Consider the following 25,701-nt stretch of genomic DNA (forward strand, 5'->3'; position numbering starts at 1 on the left):
CTGCTTGATAGTTGTATTCTGTTAGTCACTGTTTCCCAATATAAGGATTTCTCACTGATTTGCTTCAAAATTAAAGCCTGAACTGCCAATGTATTGATTTCCTGACTATATTAGAAAACAAACTTGAGCAGCAAAAATGCTGTATGGTAAGAGCTCTATAATCACATAACAAGGAGACAGAGAGAAAGAGAAACTTGGTCAATGTGTGGAAAGGCTGTGAGGCTGTGCTTTCTTGGGTATCCATAAATAGGTTGCATGAACCATGTTCAAATTTATAACCTTGCAATCTCTCTTTCTTTCCCCTTCTCTTCCAGCTAAAGAACATATGGTAAATGTCTCGTCAATTGATTTCAATCAATATCCAATAATTCTGTCTTCTTATTCATGTATTATTAATGTCTGTGAGTCCTGGCCATGGACTAAGAATTTGTGGTCATAGGCAATGTAACCACATTGTGACCTCCAATGTGAGCCAACAAAAAGGTATTCCTATTCTACTTTGTATTCTACACAGCTTTGGCAAACATCTTACTATAAAATAAAGTCAGCTTTTCTATGAGTGCAGAGCTTGGTATATTTTGACTGAGAAACTGAAATTTTTGCAGCCTGAGTCAGAAAATCATTTCTATAATATTGATCCAAGTGGGCATTTAGGTCCATCAAGGAAAGACAGAGTCTTTTATGACCCTTTTCTTAATAAGGAGAAAAAGATAGCTGCAAGTTTTCAAAATACTTCACCTGCCACCTCCTACATATCCATTCTAGTACCCCCGCCCTCTGCTACCTTGTGCTAGGGATGCTGTCCTGGAGACAACAAGCTGTTCACAAGATCCATCGTTTCCTATGACAGCAAACAAATGGCTCCAGGAACAGGAGGTGGACAGGAAGAACTATGTGAGTGGTAGGGTTTGCAGCTTTAATTACATCCTCCCAGCAGAGATCCACACTTTTCAGATGCAAGACAAAATTTCCAAGTTTTCACAAGCAAAAGGCTGTTTTCCTTTGAAATTCAGAATGACCAGGACATTATATAGGGAAAGGATGGTTAATTTATTCCCCAAGCAGTCTGGGAAAACATAGCCTCTTAACAAAGCCTGGGAAGCTGTGGGCAGCTACAGTGACCATGAACACGCTAAAATAAGATATGACCTTACCGCTCCTCAGCTTCTGACAACAGTCATTCTCAGACCACTCTGCTTCTGCATTTCTATTGGAGCCTTTGACATTTTATTTGGACACTGAGATAAGGCTGTAACAGAACAATGGAAGCAGCAGCACCACAGAGCTATTTCCCTCTCTCCCTCCCTCCACCTCCAGCTTCTCCTCCTCCCCCAGCAGTGCACAAATAATGCGGATGCCGCCTTGCAGTGCCTTGGGTTCGGGTTTGCCTTCACTCAGGACACTGCACCAGTCTGATTTGTGTTCATCTGAGCCACTGAAGCAGTCAAATCTGAGAACAGAGTTTTCTTGGTATAACAGAAGTTAATTGGAGCATTTCAGGATTTTACTGGGACTGCCTTTAGACTGATCTTCCATAGGATGGAGTCTGGTGAAAACTATAAATGTTAAAATAGAACAAGCAAGACTTACACCCATCTGATGCTGGAAACCCCCCATTAGTGGTATTTAAGATCTACCCAGTCTTAGAGTTCAGAAGGTGCAAATTTCCTCAGAAGGATCAAAGCTGCTATTTTCTGAGGGTAGAGCAAACATTTTAAACCACAATGGAAAGTCATGGGAAAGCAGAGACATCTTTTTTTCTAAGTTGACAGTAATTCAAATATTTCCTAAAACTAGGAATTTTGAGTTTCTTCATTATTTGAAAATGGGCTGTTTGGTCATTTCCATAAATCCCCCCCCCAAAAAAAAAAACAACCAACCAAACAAAAAAAAAAACCCACAAAACACCAAAAAAACCCCCAAAACAACAACTTTCCCATAAAAATGCCAAACAAAAAATGAGTACAAATATTTTCAAAGACCTCACCTGATTTCTTTTATCTAGAACCAATGTTCCTTTTCATTTCAAGTATTCCACAAACAATTAATATAGACAACGTTGCGATTCACAATTCAAACATTAATTTGTCTTTTCTACTATTTGCCTTTTATTTTCTGAGACACTGAGATATACTGAGTCACTTTTGTAGTTTCCTCTCCAGCCAAAATGCTGAAAGCTTGTGGTTTTTTGAAGGTTTTACCCTGAAGCTGGGTTTCTGACATAATTTTGTAACTCCAGGAGGCATCTTCTATACTAATAAATAAAATACATAATGCAGTTACAATATTACCTCTTTTTTTAATCTGAATGTAACAGCTGGTAAAAGAAAATCTAAACTACTGTAAACAAAACTAAATTTCACAGATGAAAGATTCTGCTTTCATCATAAATTACACATATGTTTCCAGACAGAGATTTTCTTTTGAAAATTTGTTTTTCATTTCATCTGAAAATGTTACGGAAACCTTTAATTGAAGAGAAAGCTGAGAATTCTTCTGATATGTTTTTCCCCCACTGCTTAATCACCTTCTTTGAGGAAAAATGCTTACTTTATTTCTCATTTGCAATTATCTGACTTCAGCTTCCAGCTATTATACTTTGTAATGCCTTTGTCTTCTAGATTAAAGAACACTTCAGCAGGCAGTGTTTTCTTCTTGGGAAGTTACTCACATCTATGCTACAATCAAGTCACCTCTCAATCTTTTCTTTTAAGGGAGTATGAGGGATGAAAGCCCAAACAGACTACAAACTCTGGAGGGGTGCTAGAATGGGAAGCCCAGTGTTCACTGTGGCGCCTGTCATTCACCCTCAGGCAAACCAGCTTATCTACCCCATGTTTTCCTTCTTACAGATTTTTTTTGTTGTTTAAATTGCAAAGTCTCTGGGTGTGTCTTTAGTGCAACAGATCAGCAACCTTTTTCAGATCTTTATTGGTACAATAAAAAGGGTCTAAACCACAGTACAAAGGGGGCTGTCCATTATAGCTCTTTTGCATTTATTTGGTTTGCAATTATTCTAACACTGGTCTCTCAAGTTGTTCTTTATTTGCTTGTTCGTTTTCTAGTTGAAGCATTGATTGACTTAGGAGACATAAGGATCCCTCTTAAAATCACTGAGGACCTGATCAGAGAAAAACTAAAATCTGGTTAGCATAAGAATATGAAGTTTTTCCAACCTATAAATTCCAAATCCCAAGAGGAAAATTAATGGGACAAATATAGTTCTTTGAATGGGTTTTGTGAACAGCCATATTAATAATGCAGAAATTTCTGTTCATTTGGAATACTAGTTGCTCCATTTTAATTAACCATAGGCAAGAGGTCTCCACTCCATAAAAAAGTATAATTAATAATATTAGCCAAAATTTGTACTTTATAAATTTATTGTGTACATGTTTCTACAGTTATTAAAAGCCTGAAATGATGGAGGAAAAAGTAAGAGGCATCATTTAATGATATCTGAACTCTGTTCCATAATGCTGGTTTTGATGTCGGATGAGTTATTTAAAGTTGGAGTAAAGGGTAAAGAGTTAATCAAACCCAGGACAAAGTAGAAGATTTTTGAAGGTAGGAGTGTCTACAGCCATAATTGCAGCCAATACAGAACAATTCTGAGAATACTTTGGAAAAAAAATTGCATGCTAGTCTGCAATAGGTAATGTGTGGCAGATAATTTGTAGGTAGCTAACATCTCCCTCTGGACACAAAACTGTGCCTGTGTACTATGGACATCATCAATGCTAGCTACAATGTACACCACACTTTAGTAAAGATACTTTCATCAAGGTATTTGCTTCTTACTGGGTTCTGTCAGTGTGACTGAAAAGAATACCAAAATATCCCTACTTCTGCACTCCAGAATAAGATTGATGAAGAATAATAAATAATTCACACTATTATTTTGACTCAATTCCCATGGAAATGTTGGAGGAAAAACAGATTTTGACTATCAGTTCAGGGACATTTGAAACATCACAGAGAATCTTTATCTTCATACTAGAACACCTTAAATGTGACAACAATTAACTTTAGTATAATCCATACTGTTGAAATGCACCTTTTTTAAGTAGGGGCCATTTATGAATATTGTGGTATCAGAATGAAATCAACATTTAGAGGGTTTTGTCAATGTACTAAAAGCTATACAATTTCATGAGTTTCAGTATATCCCAAGAAAAAATAGGACTAGGGGTTATTCTATGTCCCAGTCCTCCAAAATCAATCTGACAATAAGCCTTATTCCAGAGAAGGAGCAAGTTGAAGTTCTGTAGGAGACACAAACTGATGAGGACATTGTAAGGAAGCTTGCTTTCAGTAGTTGCACAGGCTGAGTTTATTTCAGACCTTCATATAGTAGATTCCACTCCAACCTACTAAATACAGAAAAAGACAAGGAAAAAAGATCTGAAACGAAGGTGGTGACTTGTTCATTAAAGTATGTTTCATCTCATTTTAAATTAAGCATTAGGGTCATCATGGGTCACCTTAGTGCTAGTAATGTATTTCCATTGCCTGTTTGACCCCTCTGGGCAGAAGCCTAAAAATAAAGCAGGTGAGATGAGATTTTCTCGCTAAACCCATTTCAAGGTCAAGTTCCTTTAACTGTGCAAGACATGAACTAAATCCTTCATGCAGATCAAAGACATCAGGTTTTCTGATAAAACTGAAAATGTGGCCCATGTTGGTACCTACCTGAGGCTATTGACCCTGTTACACCCACACCCCTAGTGGCAGTAGCCCAACAGCCCTGCTAGTTTCTAGGCTAAACCTGGCTACCTTGTATTTTATACTGGTTCTTTCCAATTATGACATTTACCCTTTGATTCTCATGGCTTGAATCTTAACTTGAAATGGCTCAAATATTAACCCTGAAGAGATCTAACTAGCCAGACAGGAGCAGTTCTTATCTGAGCATGATGCCTTTAGGACACTCCTGCCTGTACAAGCCTCAACCCTTAATTTCAACCTGGAGGCCCTTTCCATTGCCAGAGTTTAAAAGGTGGCCACAGGTCATGTCATCTGATCCAGCTGGTTGATTTGGCTCTATCCCTCGTCCCCATTTGGCCCAGCATCCTTTTGCATCGTCTGTTATGTATCTATATGTCATATAGATAGGTATAGGATTGAGTATGTAAGTTCACACCAATGTCTGTATAGGTGTGTACACATTTTATACATATATACAAATACATACCAGCATATATACAAAATGTATAAATACATATATGGTCTCAGTACACAAAGGGAGAGCAACTGACATTATCTGCCTAGACTTGTGCAAAAGCATTCAACGCTGTCCCACACAACATACTGGTCTTTAAATTGGAAAGATATGGATGTGATGGGTGGACCTCATGGTGGATAAGGAATTAGCTGGCTGGTGACACTCAAAGAGTATTGGTCAACAGCTTGATATCCAGATGAAGGCCAGTGATGAGCGACATTTCTCAAGGTTTAGTGCTTGGACTGGTGATGTTTAGCATCTTTATCGATGCACCTGGGAAGTGGAATTGAGTGCATCCTCAACAAGTTTCATGATGACACAACACTGTGTGTTTGACACCATGGATGGAGGGGATGTCATCCAGAGGGACCTTGACAGGCTTGAGAGGGGCCCATGTCAACCTCGTGAAGTTCAACAAGGCCAAGTGCAAGATCCTGCATATGGGTTGGGGCAATCCCAAGCACAAAGACGGGTTGGGCAGAGAATGGATTGAGAACAGTCCTGAGGAAAAGGACTAGAGATTGTTGGTTGATGAGAAGCTCAACATGAGCTGGTGATGTGCACTTGCAGCTCAGAAAGCTAACCATATCCTGGGCTGCCTCAAAAAAAGGGTGACCACTAGGTTGATGGAGGTGATTCTCCCTCTCTCCTTTACTGTTGTGAGACCTCACCTTCAGTACTGTGTCCAGTTCTGAAATCTCCAACACAGAAAGGCCATGGAGCTCTTTTTGTGAGTCCAGAAGAGATCCAAAAAGATGATCAGAGGGCTGGAGCACCTCTCCTATGAGAACAGGCTGACAGAATTGGGGTTGCTCAGCCTGGAGAAGGCACCAGGGAGACTCTCAAATGTCATTTTTAAGCTATGATCTATAAAAGAATTGTCCTTGTCAATAGCAATTTCTCCCATATTATGACTCAGACACATATATCTCTCCTTAGCCCTACTACCCCAAATAGTCTTATAGCAGACCATCCTGGTATGGTAGTATGCAGGTTTCTCCTGCATGATAGAATTCTGACAAGAGGAAAAATATTACATTTGCAAGGGCTTCTGGCAGATTGGTTTGAATTTTGTTTTTACAATCAGCAAATCTGATGTGATTTTGAAACTAACTGAAATGTTCATTATATATCAAGGATGCAGAAAGGCTCTTTAACTGGTGCCCTGCATCACTTAAAATTTTACTGGCGCCTTCCTGCCTGCTTCAGTGTCTTCAACTAGGCATGAATCACAAGTAAATTGCCCAGTCTAATCAAATTCTACCTGAATATATGTTACATAGAGTTGCAGGAGATGTGCTATGTCTTGAAAAATGGAAATATTTCAAAGTCTAATCAGATCACTATAAGTGGAAAAGCAGTGATCACTAATGCCAAATGAAATTATATTGTAGAAAGTACAGAATGGGTTATTAGATCAGGGCCGAGTGATCACTAGTATAAATTATTGATCACTGCTTCCAGATTCCACTATATAACGGACATCTCCTCTGGTGTTTCTAAGTATGGGTCAATTGTTATGTGACTAACATCCCCTAATATTATACTTTCAAAGTAACACGCCAAGTTTTCTAAAAAAGAACCAGAGTGATAAGTCTGATTCATCACTCTTTAGCTACTGTCTTGCCAAGGTATGGACTCTTACTGAGGTCAGTGGTAAATGTGAAGGATTAGTGCATAAAGCTCTTCATGATCATTAATACAAATAACTATCTTAAATTTCAGTATGACTGTTCCTGAGCTACAAGATTGATCTGAGGGTGACAGCTGCAGAAGAAGCAAATAGTGAAAGAGCAATGTGATTTCAAGGAGCATGTGCAGTTAGGAACTGAGAGATCAGAGTCTTTGAGTCTTTGATAGAGTCTAAATCTTTCACTGTCATATGTATCCAGAGAACTAGAAGAGGAGAGTAAAGGGTGTGCATGTCTGTGTTGGTGTATCATGAAGATAGGGATAAGAAATGAGGATATTACCAGCAGTGGGCTGAGAAATCCCCTTGTTATGAGAAGTAAGATCCTTCCAATTTCTTGAAAGTCTTTCAACCAAGAAAGATACAGTTTACTCAGAGCAGAGAAAGAAAAACCCAAAACACCCAATTCCCAGATATTTGAAAATACAGAATCCAAGCCCAGCAGCTGGTGCAGGTTTACCAGGGCCACAGAAATAATTACTGACAGAGCTGAGCAGATAAATAAAAGGAAGAGAAAACCCACAGACTGACTCACAAAATATGGATCACTGGACTGATTTGCCTTTGGAGAATCACTGAAAATATGCATTTTTCACTTATACTACAGTTTATACTTCATGCTGCCTACTCTTCTGAGCCAGGTGCACACAACAGGATTTTTTCTCACTTAATACCTCACTTTCCTGAGATTTTGAAGACTCTCCTCCTGACTAATCTATAATATTTCTGTGAAACATTTAAAAAAAAAAAAATCCAGATTTCTTATGCAACAACTGTGGTGTCTCCCTGGGGTGTATAGGCTTGACCATTTTTGTATGGAAATCAGAAAGGGAGTAGAAAGAAATATGGGCAAAAAGAGGAAAACCAGTTGCTCTGAACAGTGTAGTTTCAGTCAAAACTAAGAAATTGAAGTGTTGTGGGCAGCAAAAAGGATGTCTCTTGGCTTTCATACACAAGTGTACTTCCTCAAAGATTTCCAGCTCAGTTTTTATTTTCAAATAAAAAAGCCTTCAACAGAACAGTAATATTTGGAGTTTGTTTTCTGCTGAACATCATGGGGTGCATGACATAGATATTATTTAGGTCCAAAGTATCATTTTCATGATTTTCATGATACTTACTCTGGTTGGCCACAACAACCCCATGCAGCGCTACAGACTGGGGACAGAGTGGTTGGAGAGCAGCCAGGCAGAAAGGGACCTGGGAGTCTGGATTGACAGGAAGCTGAACATGAGCCAGCAGTGTGCCCAGGTGGCCAAGAAGGCCAAAGGCATCTTGGCATGTATCAGAAACAGCGTGACCAGCAGGTCCAAGGAGGTGATTCTGCCCCTATACTCAGCCCTGGTAAGGCCACACCTTGAGTACTGTGTCCAGTTCTGGGCCCCTCAGTTCAAGAAGGATATTGAGGTCCTCAAACAGGTCCAAAGGAGGGCAACCAGGCTGGTGAAGGGACTCGAACACAGATCCTATGAGGAGAGGCTGAGGGAGCTGGGGCTGTTCAGCCTGAAGAAGAGGAGGCTCAGGGGAGACCTCATTGCTCTCTACAACTCCCTGAAAGGAGGATGGAGCCAGGCGGGGGTTGGTCTCTTTTCCCAGGCAACTCTCAGTAAGACAAGAGGGCATGGTCTTAAATTGTGCCGGGGGAAGTTCAGATTGGATATTAGAAAGAATTTTTTCACGGAAAGGGTGATCAGACATTGGAACGGGCTGCCTGGGGAGGTGGTGGACTCTTCGTCCCTGGAGACATTTAAAAAGTGACTCGATACGGCACTCAGTGCCATAGTCTAGTGACTGTGGTGGTAGTTGATCAAGGGTTGGACTCGATGATCTCTGAGATCCCTTCCAACCCAGCCTATTCTATGATTCTATGATTCTATGAATCTTCATATCTGTTATATTTGGTTTGGGAATTTTGGACTGAAACAGAAATCGACATTGAAACAGGAACTAGTTCACACTAACATCACATATTTTTCAAAATATTTTTGCCAAACCAAGTTGCTTGATCAATTGAAACCAACAGCACTGGTCTGGGAACTTGCTATCAACACTGATTTGATAGGAAAGCAGTCAAAAGTGCTGTTGAAATTAATAGTCCCATTCCAAAGCATATGACCTGTTAACTAGCCAATGTTTAAATAATCACTCCAGGGCTCAATATGAAATTTCCATGTCTGTAAACAGTATTTTGAGAAAATCTGTATTCATTAACAGGTCAGATTTGTTAGATATCGTTTATTGATTTCCAAATCAATGAAGGATAGGTTTGAAAATGCAGCAGGGACCATTTATTAAAAGCTCTAGTTTAAACTCACAAAAGAGCTAACGATAAAAACTTTACTACCTAAAACATTCAGATCAGTGAAAAGGGCACCAATTTTGCAAGAACATTATGCTTCTCTGCACCTGGCTGATCTTTCTACTACACAAACAAGAGTCGTGCTATGTAGCTGAAAGTCAGAAGGAACATATAAGAACATATCTACAGATGCAGGCAAGAATGCTTTAAAAATTCTTTAAAATCAAGAGCAAAGAATTAGACCTGTAGAAATCTAATTAATCCCACAAAAGAAATAATAAGGTCAAGAAAAATGCACTTCATATTTCAGAACACTTCATCACCACTCAAAAGTTGACTGAACAATGTCAGTTCCAGATCAAGGCAAAGAGCTTTACCCCATTTTGAAATGAATTTCCCATTGTGTTCATCTTCTCACCAATCCGTTTCTTCCAGCACAAATAGGGAAGTGAATTTCAAGTGTACACAGAAATGGGATTTTCAATTCATTCATGCAAATAGTCACCCTGGCAGAGCATGTGTGGTCATTCAATCCAGAAATAAAAATTTTATCATTTGAGTTTCTGACCAGATACAACTAAGCAATATAAGTTCATAACTTTGGCTGTTTGTATATCAACTACTTACAGAAATTGGTTTATGATCTTCAGGTAATAAATACTGGAAAATGGCAGTCAGAGTCACTCAAAGAAACCAGGGAATCCTGACCTGAACACACCTATTTCAGAGAATACAAAAAGAATGTGAAGTAATATAAATGATTGACTTCAAATTATTTCCATGAGGGAGAAAATTTGTTTCTATTTCAGACATGGTGATTCTAAGTGCAAAATTAATTCTTTCTAGTTATCCAAAAAATGAAACAAAGTTAGATTTGTCATTAGTGACTGCTTACTAATTAAACTGTGCATGGGAATGTTCTGCAGTACTCGCTCACAGCATAATAAACTACAGAGAAGCAATGGAGCATGAATTTCCAGACATATATAAATGCTAAGTGTTATATTATTTTAAGGTATATATTATCTGTGCATTTGAAATTTGTTTTCATATATATATATACAACTGTAACACAACAACATTAATCAATTTCTTATGTGTTTCTTTAAATTTTATGGTACAAAGAAAACTACTGTGTATTGACTCTGTAAGAGTCTGTAAGTCTCTAAGACTGGCCTTTCAGGAAAACAGGCCATACCAGCATTTTATCAGCAGATAATTTTCTGCTGTTTGACAGTGGCAGCCACATTGCAAGGTTTTTTTTTTTATTTTACGTTTTTTTTAAAATTCAGACATTTGGAATTGTTTGTTTCTGCTGGTAATGAGTCAGTGTTCCTAACTTGTAAATGCTTGAAATTTTCTTATTTCAGAAAAATGACAGAATAACATGAAAGATGCTGTCACTTAATGTATTTTTCTGCAACCTCTGTGACATACCTCAAGCAAAGTAAAGAAACAGAGCATTTATTTTTCCCCCATCAATGGGAAGAGAGACTGTGGTCAATTCAAATAGTTTTAACTCTTTAGTATCTGATAGAAGAAGTGAAGCCAACAACCAAGAGCTGAAAAAACAAAAATGAGAGGACCAGGCAGGCAGGCAGGAAGAACAAATCAGCGATCCATGATCATCTCTATTAATGAGGGATAAGGAAGAGTACTTACCACCTCAGGGACTTGATAAAGATGTCCAGAATGCTTGGGATGGAAGGACTGCTGGACCCAACCCAAACCATCATTCTCTGTATGAACACAGCAGGACAGCTCTCTAAACTGATTTAAAAGGATTTTCTTTGTAACAAATAAACTCCAGGAGAAAAGAGCCCTTCTCCCAGTACTAAGCAAAAGAGATTCATTTGAGTTCCTCTATGAGCCCTAGCTACAGGATCACAGCGTTTCAGCTTAGTTGCTTCTTACCACAAGCACTCCATCAATGAATATAAAACTGGCTTAACAAGCTTCAAGCCAACAAAACAGACTTCAATGGCTAATACCTACTGTCTCTTCTCAGGAGTGAGTGACACAATAGCAGTGATCTTTTGTGACTGACTGAACATGAATGTTACTTTCCTCAGTGTGGCTTAATCTACCCTGTCAGACTTGCAGGGGGTAAACTAACATCAGTGGGAACCCTTCAGTTAAATTTCTGCAAACCATTCTTTAAATAACCCCCAACATGTCACCTTTTAGAAATGCAATTGTGCTGCATAACAACACCCTCTGAAGCTCTGGTGTTTCATTGTCAGAGGAAGAAAACAGTTTAAAAATATCAGGACATGTAGGGGTAATGCAACCCATGCCTGTCAAGAAAATTCTTTCTAAGTGGAATGGGGTGCAGATAGAAATTTCTAATGATAAATGTGACATGCTAATAGCAAGAGAGAGATCCTACCCTGTCACTGGTATCCTAGCTGCTGCTGCTGAAGCTACTAATACAGACCTCTACACTGAGCAAATGCTTTCAGAATCTCCCACTGTCTAGATTTAGCCCACAGACTGAGGAAGACAGTGTAGATTTCAGGACCTGCCTGTCTATTCCATCAGACAGGCCTAGTGGACTTTCTGCTGCTCTACTTTCATTCTTAGGAGTTCTCTTAGGGAAGCAAAGGAAGCTTCAGATGACAAAAATTAAGATGAAATGTGCTAAAACCTGGCTTACCTTTAAATTTTTTAGAAGTTTACCTTTGAATTTTTATGCATTTTTTTCCTTGCAAACACACAGTATGACCCCACATGTCATGCCTTCTACTCTCATTAGACCTACAGCAACCATAAACACTCCCAGCTTTCATCCTTTTCCACAATTCACCTTGTGTAACTAAAGTCTTAAGAAATCCTACTCCAGCTTTCATTTCTCTTCTTTGCCTGTAGTATGTGTGGCCAACTACATGCTTGCAGCAACATCCTGCATTATTTTTCATCCACTGCTGCAGGTTCTACCCTCAAAACAAAGTCCGGACACTGGAAATGCAGACATAGATCTCTTCAGCTTTCAATGTTTGTCACTTCTTGGAGGATTTCTGCTAAACAGTGCTAATCTCTTACAGCTTGCCATGGGGAAAACTTTAAGTTCAAGAAGCTGATAAGTAATTTCTTCTTTCCAAAGCCTCTTTATTCCCACAAACAACAACCCATTGTTACTTTCCTGTAATTAGATTTGTATTGAAAGATTCTTGATACTTCATTTATAGGGCATGCATAGAAACAAATACTGCTTTCCCCCCTGCAACTGTCTTCCCCCACTCTAGCCCTCTTTTTTTTTGTAAAGGAAAATAACAGGTTTCTAAAAAAACTATGATTTTTTTCAAAGAACATAAAGCATACTTAACTGAAGTAAGCTAAGATTATAGAACTTTGCCTTTTTTCTCTAACAATTTTCATAATTTTTTGTCAACTGTTTTCCTGAAATTCCCATAAGTTTCTTCCATTCCAAGTTTTACACACTTTTTTTCTTTGTAAACATCCTGTGAATACAGACTTTAATTAGAACACACTATTCCCTAAGGATGCATCTTATGAAGGGCCCTCCCAGGCTCCCTGGAACTCTTCAGCTTTAAGTGAAGCTGAGTAATACTGCAGGAATGAAATCTGGGAGAGCAAATTTCTTGAAGTGTCTCTAACCTGGTTGTATACTACAGAGTAGCATATTCAGGCTAATGCCAAGTCAAGATGCATGGAGTTTACCTCCCCTCTTTTATGGTATTGAGGAACTGCTATGGGGTTCCATGTTTTTGGACATCTTAGATGTGGAAAGGGTAAAAATATTTTCACTGGAAAAAGTGAAACACAGTATGTTGAAGTTTGGATACACATATAGTCACTGTCATAAATAGAAAACATGCAAAAAGAAAAGGACTTGAGAGTCCTAGAGAAGACCACTTGATGGCCTGAAGTTTTAGCTCACCTTGCAATGTTTACTCATATTATAAACAATTATTCCCTAATAAGCAATTTGGAGTTCCACTTCATTCATTTTAGTATTCCTTATTGTTTTATACTTTGTGTTTCACATGTTATCTCTGCATAAGATGCAGACCAAACATAAAATTACCTTCACACTGAAAGAGAATGCTTTTCAGCATTTTAGAATGACATTGCAAAGGCATGAAAGAAATTTTATTCCAAATACAAACCCACTGCAAATTCACTAGTTTGATGGTTCTTTGCAAATTTGCCTCTGAGAGGAACTGATCCTCAGTAAGCAGATCAGAAACTCTCCCACCCAGTCAGCTTAGCATTTGTTACTATGGGAGTGCCTCAGGAGCTGGGCCGGCAAGATGCCCTGGAGAGATGGTACTGCCTAGCACTGAGGTTTTAAAAGTCATTTTGTGGACAGAGGATGAATCAGACAGAAACAGTCATAGAGCAGCAGGAGGGTAACTTGAGGAAAGTCCTTGCTTTGCATGCATTTAGCCCTCAAAGGACAGCTAAGCAAAATACAAAATAAGAGCTTATGTACTCAAACATTTCTGCTTTTTCAACAGCATGAGTTGTTCGCACAAAAAATAAAGGCTTTTTCCACAAAACCAGCTGATGAACAGAAGTCTGCTTCAATTGAATCAGCAAAAAAGAAGAAAACATAAGAAACAAAATTCAAAGCCAAATCAAACCTCAGTAACCATACTGCAAAGGCTTTTTTAAGCTTAGTAGATTGTCTATTTTAATTTTGGTTATAAAACGCACAGATAATTTTCTGGATCACATTAAGAAGTAGGAAACAAGTTTCATTGTCAACAAACAGCCACCTCCAGCCAGGATGTGACAGCATCTTGAAATTAGTCTTACTCTTGGTCCAAAATAAGTTTAGCAGAAGGAAGCAATTTTCTTACATTTTTATCATTATGGAAGGGTTTTTTTCAGTATATTGACAACAAAGTGACCATTTAGACTTATTCTACCCGTCTGGAATTTAGATGATGTTTAAATGGTTATTTTTGCTTACACAAGCTTTTGAAATATTGTCTTTGGTGTTTATGGGCCTGATTATCAAAAGAGCTGAGCAGATTTTGAAAATCTGGTCACCACATTTTTCTTGGAGGCAGAAAGAGATTGATTGTGTGACTGAAAACATTTGCCTTTTTTGCTTTCTTTTTTTAATTGATATCAAACATTCATCATCACTAGTCACTGTACCTCAGACCTTAGGCATCAAAACTGCTGACCTCTCTACCTTTTGAAGTAAGGAACAAATCTGTTGGCCCCTAACTTCATGTCAACAGCATTGAAAAGGGGAACAGTATGTGTGTGTTGTTCATCTATGTGGTATTTATGTCAAGTGAAATTCCTAAAATTCTGACATATGCCCTTTGGACTATCAAAATTTAGAACGACATACACAGACAAATGGGTCGCACTGAAGAACCTTCTTTGAAAATACCTTTGGATACCAAAATCCCATGGAGTTATCCGGTGGGACTGCCACTGTAGCTGCACGTAGTTTAGAAAGTACTATCCTTACTGAGTACAGAGTGCTCCTTAGCCACTCCACTTGTCTTCAGCTTTCATGCACATGCACGAAGGCTCACTAGAGACCCATGTGTCTTCATTTTGCAGTCTGGCGTACTCTCTTTCCACTGCACCACAACAGTTCTTTCTCATGGCAGCTTTGCTCCCCAGTACAGGAGAGGAGAAATCATCATCAACATCAACAACAAAGTTTCCCACCACAGGAGTGAGCTCAGGCACCGGTGAGGTCACTGAGCTGTATCATCAGAAAATTGCAGCTTCATGAGTGGACTGCTGATCTGCCTGAATCAATCTTGGAGTGGACCTGGAAGCACCACTGAGATAAAAATAGAGAGAACAACAGTAACTGGAGACTGTAGCTTTGTGCTGCAGTAGCAAATTGCTCTTGCAAGCAACCAGCTTCCAGCCCAGACTAGTGCTAGGACTGTGAGTAACTGAAATAGAGAATAAATAGACTTTACTTACATGTTCCCATATGGTAAGAAGAAATGAGCTTTCCCAAGAGCACAGACACTCATTCAGCTCCATTCTCTAATGACTCCTAAGAGTTCAACATTAATCTGATATGAAACATTTGTGATTAAAACCAGGATATACTGAGCTCATCTTTAGGTACAAAGACTGCTATCTAGGAAACATGGCTAAACAGGGAAGCTATCCTTTATTGATTATACAAGCAAGCCTAGAGGATGATTCTAGGTGAAATAAAATGGAATTAAGACCTCACAAACATTGTCCAAACAGCATATATATATATATGTGTATATATATATATATATACACATTATAACAGCAAACACTGCTTTTGCAGCGGAACATCTTTCTTACAACTGTTTCATTAAAGTGGACTTGTACTGAGATGCCTGTTGGGTATTACAGAAATGAGTAGAGGAGGGACAGAACAAGTGTGTCTGCTCATAGCATAGATCCTTATGGCCTAAAACTAAAGCACCAGAGTAATAGTAGACTTTGTCTTCTATTCCACAACTTTCTCTATCATTGCAGCAGGAGGTAGGCACAGGCTGGCACACCAGAGCACTAAAACTTGCCTGTGTTTTGTAAAAAAAAAAATGCCGTCATCCAGCTTCACAAAAAGGAATTTCATTTACCACATCTTTGTATAGGGCAAGGTCAATAGGGTTTACCAGTCACAGAGAAATGATTGGATAATAAAGAATTGCTGTCATAATGATGTAGCTCTTATTTTCTGCTGCAACAGCAAAGATGATATTCACCGCAAAGGCTGCAAGATTTACTTTGTGACAACTGCTGGGACCCTTGGGGTTCTCAACCTGATACAAATGCCACTAACTAGCAGTTCTTCTTGTAAAAGGTTTGCTGCTTAAGAACTATTTTTATTGAAAAAATATGTTGAACGGCACACAGATTCACGGGAATACAATACATCACCCTCCCCATCATAATTCATCAGGGTCAATTACCATTCTTGACATAAAACATGCATGTTATCATCACTACAATCTTGAAATGTATGCTAACCCATGGGAAAACAGTAAATCATTTTTTAAAGAAATAATGCAGCATATTGTTTGTATGGTACTAACCTTTTAATAGAATTATAACCTAGTCCGTCTGTATTTTAACACAGTGTTTGTGTTACTCCATAATCCTGGAGTGTGACATTCTGTGTCATGTTTTAAATGTTTACTTTTGACTTACTGGGCTCTCAAGCTAATAAAAAACACCTTTTGGTACACTTATCCCCTAATATAAAATGATACTATGCTAGGGGAAAGCATTGCATGTTCCCAGGAGGACATTAAGAGCTGCCTGGCTTAAATCCAAAATCAAAATGAACAATGGATTATTTTTTTTTTTCAGTGACCATCTTATTGCAGAGGGGGCTAGTATCATAGAGGGCATTATCTAGTATGGCATTCTTCTTGTATTGAACTACACACAAAATCTCAGCTTTTCTTTAGAAAAAGAGTCTTTTCTAAGAAGAGACTCACTTTTCTTTACATTATGCAAGACAGTGACTACATGGTTCCTTTGATGATGAAGTCACTACCTTCCCCAGACCATCTCAGCATCAAGAAACTTGCATTCTGAGGTATTTCAAATTTTTCAAGGAATAATCTGACTCAAAAAGAGTATCTGAAAAAGTATTTCAGCAACTAATGTAAAAACCTTTATTAATTAAGGAAAATCTTTACATAATAATTTTTCTCACCTCTCAGGCTTGGCAAACACAATCAACTAAATCTGAACACATAGGAGAAGTGCGGGATGTTTATATGAATTTTAAAATGCTTGTTTTAATGTGGCTATGGAACCAGCTGAACACACTTACATACATAGTAGCAAATGACTAGCAGAACTGATTACTTGGTCCTCCCAAGCACTTAGAAAAACATGACTAATGATTTTAAGCCTAGCATTTGAATGAACAACAAGCACTGAAGAGATGGCAAAGGAAAGCTGTGGAGGGCTGTCTTTTCCAAACTTTTTCATCAATGACTTTGTCTTTTTGACACAATGTGACAGCCCAACAGCCCTGTTCCATAATTCCTAAGCAGAGCAGAACAGTCTTCTAGGTGAAAGATCCATCCAGCTCAGTGTGTGACTGGCCAAGTGATACATCTGCTTTCTCAAATTTCTCGTTCCTCCCTTGTACTCTTACAAACCCATTCCAGCTATCTCCTTTCCCCCTGTAAAGAGTCCTCAGCTATTTTATAGAAGCTGGTTCATGCCTTTGATCACCTTAGCCTGAAACCTTCATATCTCTTTTATTATTATGTCTTTCTTAAGACGATGGGACCAGAGCTGTACAGCCTATGTGAGATGTTGTCACATCCTGCAGTTTTACACAGAAGTGTCTTTGATTATGGTTTCCATTCTTTCCTTTATAACTTTTAACCTTTTCTTTTCCTGTTAAAGCTGAAGTTTCTGAGGGGCTCAAATATTTTTCAGTGAGATAAAAACTATTTTTGATGCCTAGAAATCCATTCATTAACTTGATATTTATTTAGATTTAAGTTTGTTGATTTTTTTTTCATTTTCAATTTTATTTATTATTATACACATTTCTTTTTTTTTTTTTCTTTCCTTTCTGAAGGCCTTCTGACACATCTTTAAAGAAGCACTATTATCAAATATCTGTGATCATAGTCTGTAATCGGTCTTTCTAGATCTTTCATTAACTTTTATCTGTGCATAAGTCCTCACATTGATCCCTGTGGCACACCACTGTGACCTGCAACAAGAAAACTGATTTTTATATTCTTGTATTTTCTTTTGTTTCCAGTCTTTAATCAGATGCTGATCTTTTTGAGGAACCTTTTTCTTGCCCCATGTCAGCTTGCTTCTTTAAGAACATTTGGTGAGAAGGTTTCATCTTTTGGAAAACCAGCTAAATTATGTCAACTGGATGTTCCTTCAACTTCATGCTTAGTGCTTCCTGGGATATCAGTCAGGACAATCTTCTTTTCTCATGATTGTTAATTCCCTAAAAGAACTCTACTGCTTTTGTCAGGAATGGTCTCCATTCACACTGACAATATTCAGCTGTACCTTGATAAAACTACAGTTATCCATTTTTCTAGAAGATCTATTCTTAAGTATAATTTTACCATTCTGCCTAATATAAACATCAGGCTCAAGATAATTTTCATTAACATGTTAGACAGCACATTAATTTTTCATTCATTTAATTCTTCAGCTATTTTATAACCTTTGGGTAAATATTGCTAGGTCATGAGGACATGAAAGTTTATTTTGTCCAGCTTTTTCTATAATATATTATTCTGACCCACTCAATACTTCTTCCACAAAGATTATGGAATTAAAACCTTCCAAACTAGCCATTCACCTTCTCTTAGTGTTTTTTAAATCCAATAGGATAGGTCTTGCAGATCCTCTGGCAAGTTTCCTGCTGCTGATCAAGTACTACTTCTACAAGGCCAAATCACAAGAACCCCATACAACTGGGGAAGAGATTCTGGAAAGCTACTCAGGAAAAGGACCTGGGGATGCTTTTTGACAGCCAACTGGACATGAGCCAGCAGCATGCCGAGGAAGGCCAGCAGTGTCCAGGCCCTGCATCAGAAGCACTGTGGCCAGCAGGACTAGGGAAGTGATCATCCCCCTTCACTCAGAAATGGTAAGGCCACCTCAAATATTGTGTTCAGTTTTGGGCCCCTCACTGCAAGAAAGACATTGATGTACTGGAGTGTATCCAGAGAAAAGCAGCAGAGCTGGTGAAGGTATCTGGGGAGCAAGTCTTATGAGGAGCAGCTGAGAGAACTGGGGTTGTTTATCCTGGAGGAAAGGAAGTTGAGAAGAGATCCTATCACTCTACAACTATCTGGAAGGAGGTTTTAGTGAGGTGGGTGTTTATCTCTTCTCCCTATTAACAAGCAACAGGACAAGAGGAAGGACACTCAAGTTGTGATAGAGGCAGTTTAGATAGGATATTAGGAAAAAAAAATTTACTGAAAAAGTTGTCAAGCATTGGAACAGGCTGTCCAGGGAAGGTGAGGAGTCACCAATGCTGGATGTGTTCAAAAAGGTGTAGATGTGGCACTTCAGGACATGGTTTAGCGGGCATGGTAGTGTTTAGATGATGGTTGGACTTGATGATCTGAGAGGTCTTTTGCAACCTTTATCATTCTATGATTCTGTGATACTGATGTATTTGAAAAAGGAATTTTTAGCTTGTCCACATTTTCCAAGGGTTTTCTAAGATTGTTTTCCATTTTGAACAACCTTGGTGTTTTTATATTTTACATGCCATAATTTTTGCCTTTTTCTGATTTACTTTGGTGTTTTTGTTGGGTTTTTCTTTTTTTTTTGGGTTTTGTTTTTTTTTTGTTTTTTTTTTTTTTGTTTTTTTATTGAACACAGCTTGACCCTCTCAAGATAACTTTCTTGCTTCTGCCTGCCAACCCCTGTTATATGGCTTCCTTTAGCTTCTACATGAATCCTTTTATTAGGTAGTGTCTTCTGGAAGCCAATAGTGTTATATCTTCAAAATTTCCCCATAATCTGCAACTATTTTATCCCTATGAATGCTCCTTTTCATTTACTTCCAGTAAGATTCCTCATTTAAAACCTTTGTTTCTTTTTATAACTAAGCATTACAGTAATTAATTTCTTGGCCTCATGTATGCTGTACTTATGGACACAAAATGTTATGTCATAGTTATGACATGTGTCATATAGAATTGTAGCCATTAAGTAGTCCTTTAGCCTATATTTTATCATGTCCTATGGGGCTTATTACTTAGTGGGGAAAAAAAACTTCCCTACAGAAAACCCATAGAAATAAAAACCTGTCTAAATTGAAATGGAAATATTGAAACGGAAATATATCGGCACATTACTTTATTGTGGTCACAAGGAATTTGAGCAGCTACAATCTGATACAAAATATTCTGCATCAAGGATCAGACCATCTCTACATACTTTTCAGTTGCCTTGTTATTAGGAAAAGAGATTTTGAAAGGTTGTGGATGGAAGGAGACACAGAACTCCCTTGCCCTCATAACTGAGAAATGAGATCTGGGAAACAGCAGTTTTCTGAAAAGAGAAGGCAGGGAGGTGCAGATCTAGTGCAGCTCCCTGAAATAAGAAAAATAGAAAGGCTGATGCAGAGAAAGATCCATCAAGAAGCACTGTAATGGATATTCTGTAAATCAAAAGTAGGATTCATATCAGAATGGAGCAAGGAAGGCAACACAGTGGCAAACCTGAAAAATAGGTGCACATCAGTGGGAAATCCCTGGGACTTAGAAGACTGGGGAGGAAAAGCAAAAGTAATACTGACTGTGCTTTGGGAGATCAGGGTAGCTCCAGGACCTGCCCATGTGAAAAAGGCATGAGTGCTTCATACACACAGATAGTCTGACATATGTTTCTTATATATAACATATGGTATGTGAGTGGACTGTAATTAAAGAGAACCACTCTTATGAGTCAATATATGACCTCACATAAGTTCAATATGTAAAACATATGCTATTTAGGTATATATAGCACTTGCATATAGCTTACATACATTTTTGTAATGCATCATGGGCAAGCATAATAGGAGACATTTGGTTGTGCATGCGAGGGGACAGGATTTTGAAGCCAGGAGAGAATATCCTGACAGAGTATACAATAGTGTGAATGATGGAAAAAGCAGAAAGAAAACTCAGTGAAATGATTTAGAGATATAAAACCGCAGGGTAAGAGATGGAGGAAAAGGGGTACTCCTGTTCCCTAGCTTGGAATACAAATGACTATAGTGAGAAAAACGCAGTTTATAGAATAATTTTTTATGACAGATGGGAGGGGAGAAGTATAAAGCAAATACAAAAAATATGGGCACAAGAAAATAAATTTGAACAAGCCCAGTAGCAGAAAACAAACAAACAAAAAGTAAATACATTGTGAAGGAAAGAAAAATAAATATTAAAACAGGGAAGTAAAAGAAAAATGAAATACAGGGGGGGAAAAACTTCAATAGGAAAGAAAAAATGGAATACAGAAAAAGAAACAAAAAGCACTTGATTATTTTATTGATAGCAATTAAATACATTAATAGGCTTGAAAAATAAAGTATCATTTTCTGTGTATTAACAAAGTAATATTAGACATTTTTTCTCAGCCTTTGTCATTTCATGCCTCTGCCGGATGTTGAGATTATACATCATTAGGATCCATTCGGATGAAAGGCACTATGTAAATTTAAACTTATTAGCATAGTAATTGTGACATTTTCACAAATGCATCATGATTCAGTCTAATTTATTTGTTATTTGAAATGATTTGCCAACTAATTTCGATAATTCTTGGTCTACAGCTCATTCATAGTTCATTGTGAAGAACTGAAATTCATAATCGATGCTATTTTTGTTGAAGAAATAATCACATGGTGATTTTTTGTTTGCTGATTGGAGGGCTCTGGTTATTAGAATATGCATTTTTGTCCATATATCTTCTTGATTACCAATTTAAAATCTGTTCATAGTTAACAGTTTGTATTTTTCATATAAAACCCTGTGCTCTAGCAAACACTCTTGCCAGAAAAATTGTTTTAAGAGTACATATAGATAGAAAGTGCATAAAACAGTTATATCTACAAAGTCAAATAAATTAATTTCAAATCACAAATGAATGTTTACAGTGTGCTTCTTCTAGCATTTGCCAGCTCTGGAAATAATCACAGCCCAGGTTACACCCAGAAACATGTGTGTACATCATATTTAAGCCAGATTTAAAATTCTCACTAATTTAGTGTGAAAAAATGGAGTTGCTAACACTACTAATGAGTTTGTTTTACAAAAGAGCAGTATACTGTTGTTATTCTAAGGAGAATAAATAGACCTTAGAACATGAGCTGAAAACATAGTTAGATCTGTCATTGTTAGTTTTTTTCTAAAATGTTGTTTGGATAAATTCAAGGTTTGATACAACAGCTGACTCATTAAACCTAGATTCTCAGTATTCCCCAAGCAATTTCTTTATTCTTACAGAAAAGTTGTGTCAAATGCTAGGATGAAAGCAGTGCTCATGATTTCATCTTGCTCAGAAATTCTGTGTGCATTTAAATTTGTATTGAAGAACTGTCTTTCCATCATATAGATCTTAAACTGAGCCTATGCTTAATCTCTAGTTGCTAATAATGGCTAATCTCTAGTTCACATGGCACCCTTTCATATCAATTTATGTTTAATCTAGAGGGAGACAAATCACACCATGAATAGAGTAAAATGCATTCAGATGCAGATTTAGCTGAGATTTCATATAATGAAATATATAATATATATATAATATATATATATTATATATTTCATTATATTTCATATAATGAACTCTTGGTGCTGTACATCAGATGTCAACTTTTTGGTCCCTCCAAGCATGGGCTCATGTTCCTTTGAAGAAATGGGTTCTTTTACTCGTCTTTCTTAATACTTTCAATAAAATAGTGCGGTTTTCTTAGGCAGGGAGTTTTTCTAGTCAGGGATCTGAGACACCCAGATTTTGCTGAAAAGCTGAAATTAAACCAAAGCTGTCAGTAACTGTTAGAATTGTTTATTTAAGGAAAATGTCCACACTACATACATGATTCCTCTTGGTATCCATGCCCTCAAAACTATAGGATAAAGTAATAGAATTTCTTCCAAACAGTGTCCTGTGTTTTCCAAGGGTGGGGCATCACAAGCTTAAATTTGCTCCAAGACTAATGAAGATGGGATAATTTTGAACTCTGTGGTTTCATTTTGTTAACTTGATGCTTGTAAAAAGCAACAGAAAAATTGTATGTGGAAATTAGTTCTGCTCTTCATAAGCTGTAAAGTTAGGTCTGTGGGAAGAGGAGTTTCTAACATTTTCCTTGAAAAGTACCTCAATCCTCATTTTGAAGATCAACAAGAGAAATGATTCATCCACTCTTCTGTTACTCTGTCAGATTCCCAACAAGTGGTATCTATCATAATATTATGTAGGTAACACACTGTGAGCTTGGATACAGCTTGATCCAGTCAATCCAGATGTGAAAGATAATGTTTAGATTAGTGAGCAGATGTTCTAGACAGCCATGCTATCACAGTGCAGGATATTCCTGTATTGCCTGTCTATTCTGTAGAATATATAAACATTTTTCTGTTGTTCCCTGCACATTACCACTCCACTGGAATTATAACCAATTAACTAAGTGGGTAAAATTGTGAAAAATGTGCCATATGCTGGACATCCAATAATATAGATATTAAAATAAGGAAGGGTTAAAGCTGTGAATGCAATTATATCCTGTCTAAATCAAGATATATTAATTATCACTGAAAATAGAAGTTTTAATGAGACATCCTAACTACTGAATTTGTGATGAGGGTAGGACTGGACTCTGAGGTATATGAAAAATAACAAATTTTTCTGCTAAAAATGTTTTCAGTATTTAGCTCTAACTATAGTCTTCTAGGAGTATAAACTGAGAAGTTTCAAATACATGTTCCCTGTAGAACATGAATAAACTTCAATGAATTTCAACTAAATTTTATTAAAATCAAACTATGTTTTGAGCAAATATGATTCAGGTTATGGAAACCTCTACCAGTGTATAGTTTAAAATTATTCTAGTCACCAAACATTACAAAAACACTATTACAAGTTGATTCCTTTTTAAGAACATGGCACTCTGCAATTTTACATTGAAACAAAACTCTGTGGGTGAAACAAAACCAGAAACAAAGTTATTAACGTGAAGGCAGTCTGTTGAATCTCATGGAGTCCTATCAGCATCTCTGAAATCAAACAGGACATTCAGAGAGAAGAGGAAAAGGAAAAGGCATAGTTGTAGTTCCTACTATAAAAGCTATTCTTATTGTTTTCCTTTCAAAGCTTTCATTTTTTTCTAAGATCTAATTGGCTAGATACAAAAAATGTTGAACATCTATCATAGAATTCAATGTGGTAATGAAGCATATATATTTAGACTTTCACATCTGTTTCTAAGCCCCCACACACTCTGAGATGCACAGGGGATTTAACATCTAGTGGAAAACTTGAGTGTCAGCTCATGTGACTAATTTAAAACACACTCAAAACAGATAAAGAGTGAGCAGAGCTAAGAAGAAAAAAAAAATTAGAAAAGTGAAAGGTGATTAGTGAGTTACTGATCTTTCCATCTGATTGGTTTGGGGTTTTCTTTGCCATGAGGTAAAGACTTTTGAAAGATCAGTGTCATGTAACCTTCCTGTCCTTTTTCAGCCACAGTGTTCCTGAGGCTCTCTGCCAGCATATGTTTAGTGATCAGCTGGGATAGTCTGTATTATGAGATGTGGCAGCAATTCAGGTGAGTATCATCTCAGACACATAATAATGGGCAGTCCAACAGATACTTGCACAAGACACTTCAGGCACCAAATTATAGGACTGAGAGTATTAGCCACTTGAATAAACCCATGGCTGAATTTTGCTAAATGCACTTTAATAAAAGCTCTCTTTATTCTTCTAGTGTGAAAGGCTGGGCTAAAAATCTGATGGGCTTTGTAGGCGAGAGCAGGCAAAGTGTTTTTCACAAATGCAAACCTCTGTGAACTGAATATACTCTTCAGTGGGGCATTTTGTTTCTTGCATTTTATTTTAGTTGCTTTTAACTTCAACTTTGGTATTAAATTGTTTTCTTCTGATTTTTTTTTTTTTTTAATGATTTAAATGCAGACCTCCCACACACGTGTATCTAATACAACACACTTTATGTTTCATTGTGCTTTTCTGTTGTTTTAGGCAGAAGTTGTATTCAGGTTTGTGGCTTTTTCCAGGTTCCATGAAATTCCAGTGCTCCTAAAAGGTCAGCTGACTATGGGGAAGCAGGCTTCCACTTGGAGGCAGGAGGGCTCACCCCTACATCTCCAACACTAGCCCACAACATTTCCAGGTGGAACATATTTCTTTGCGTAGCTTCACAAGCATGGGCAATTTGGTCACTATCTTTGATCCTAGCAAATATCTACCAGGACTGAGAAAATTTTGCAGACATATTTCAGTTGATCAACACCCAGCCCAGGTGCAAAATTTTTCTCCTCAGATTTAGGTAGCTGCTATGAAGATACCTGCATCTTTTGCCTCATCATCTTGGATGCTTTTTATAATTAATAGAGAGGGTAAAGTGATTTTGACACTCATCAGATATACCTGAAGTGTTCACATTAGGACAAGTTATACCTTATGCTGGAAATGCCTAACAGATATAAAAAAGAAAGAAGCTTCACTAGGGGACAAGAACTATTAGGAGAGGTTTTTTTCTGTGGGGAGACAGAGAGAATCTGACTGAGTTTATGTTTAAATGTCAGCATGTGAGAAAGTGGGAAGCTGGTGACAAAGGAAGGAAATGTAAGAAAAAATAAGGAAATATACTGTTCAAAATAATCTAGTCAAAACTTACATAGGTATTTACCACCATTCCTGGACTCCTGAATGACACAAAATATTCCAGAATGTTAAGAACACTGATGTATTCCTATTTTGTGCAGTTCTTGTTCTTTCTGAGTTTTTCTTTTCAACAACTAAAATGCAGGT

The sequence above is a fragment of the Calypte anna genome, chromosome 3, assembly GCF_003957555.1.
Source record: "Calypte anna isolate BGI_N300 chromosome 3, bCalAnn1_v1.p, whole genome shotgun sequence".
In the NCBI taxonomy this organism is placed as follows: domain Eukaryota; kingdom Metazoa; phylum Chordata; class Aves; order Apodiformes; family Trochilidae; genus Calypte; species Calypte anna.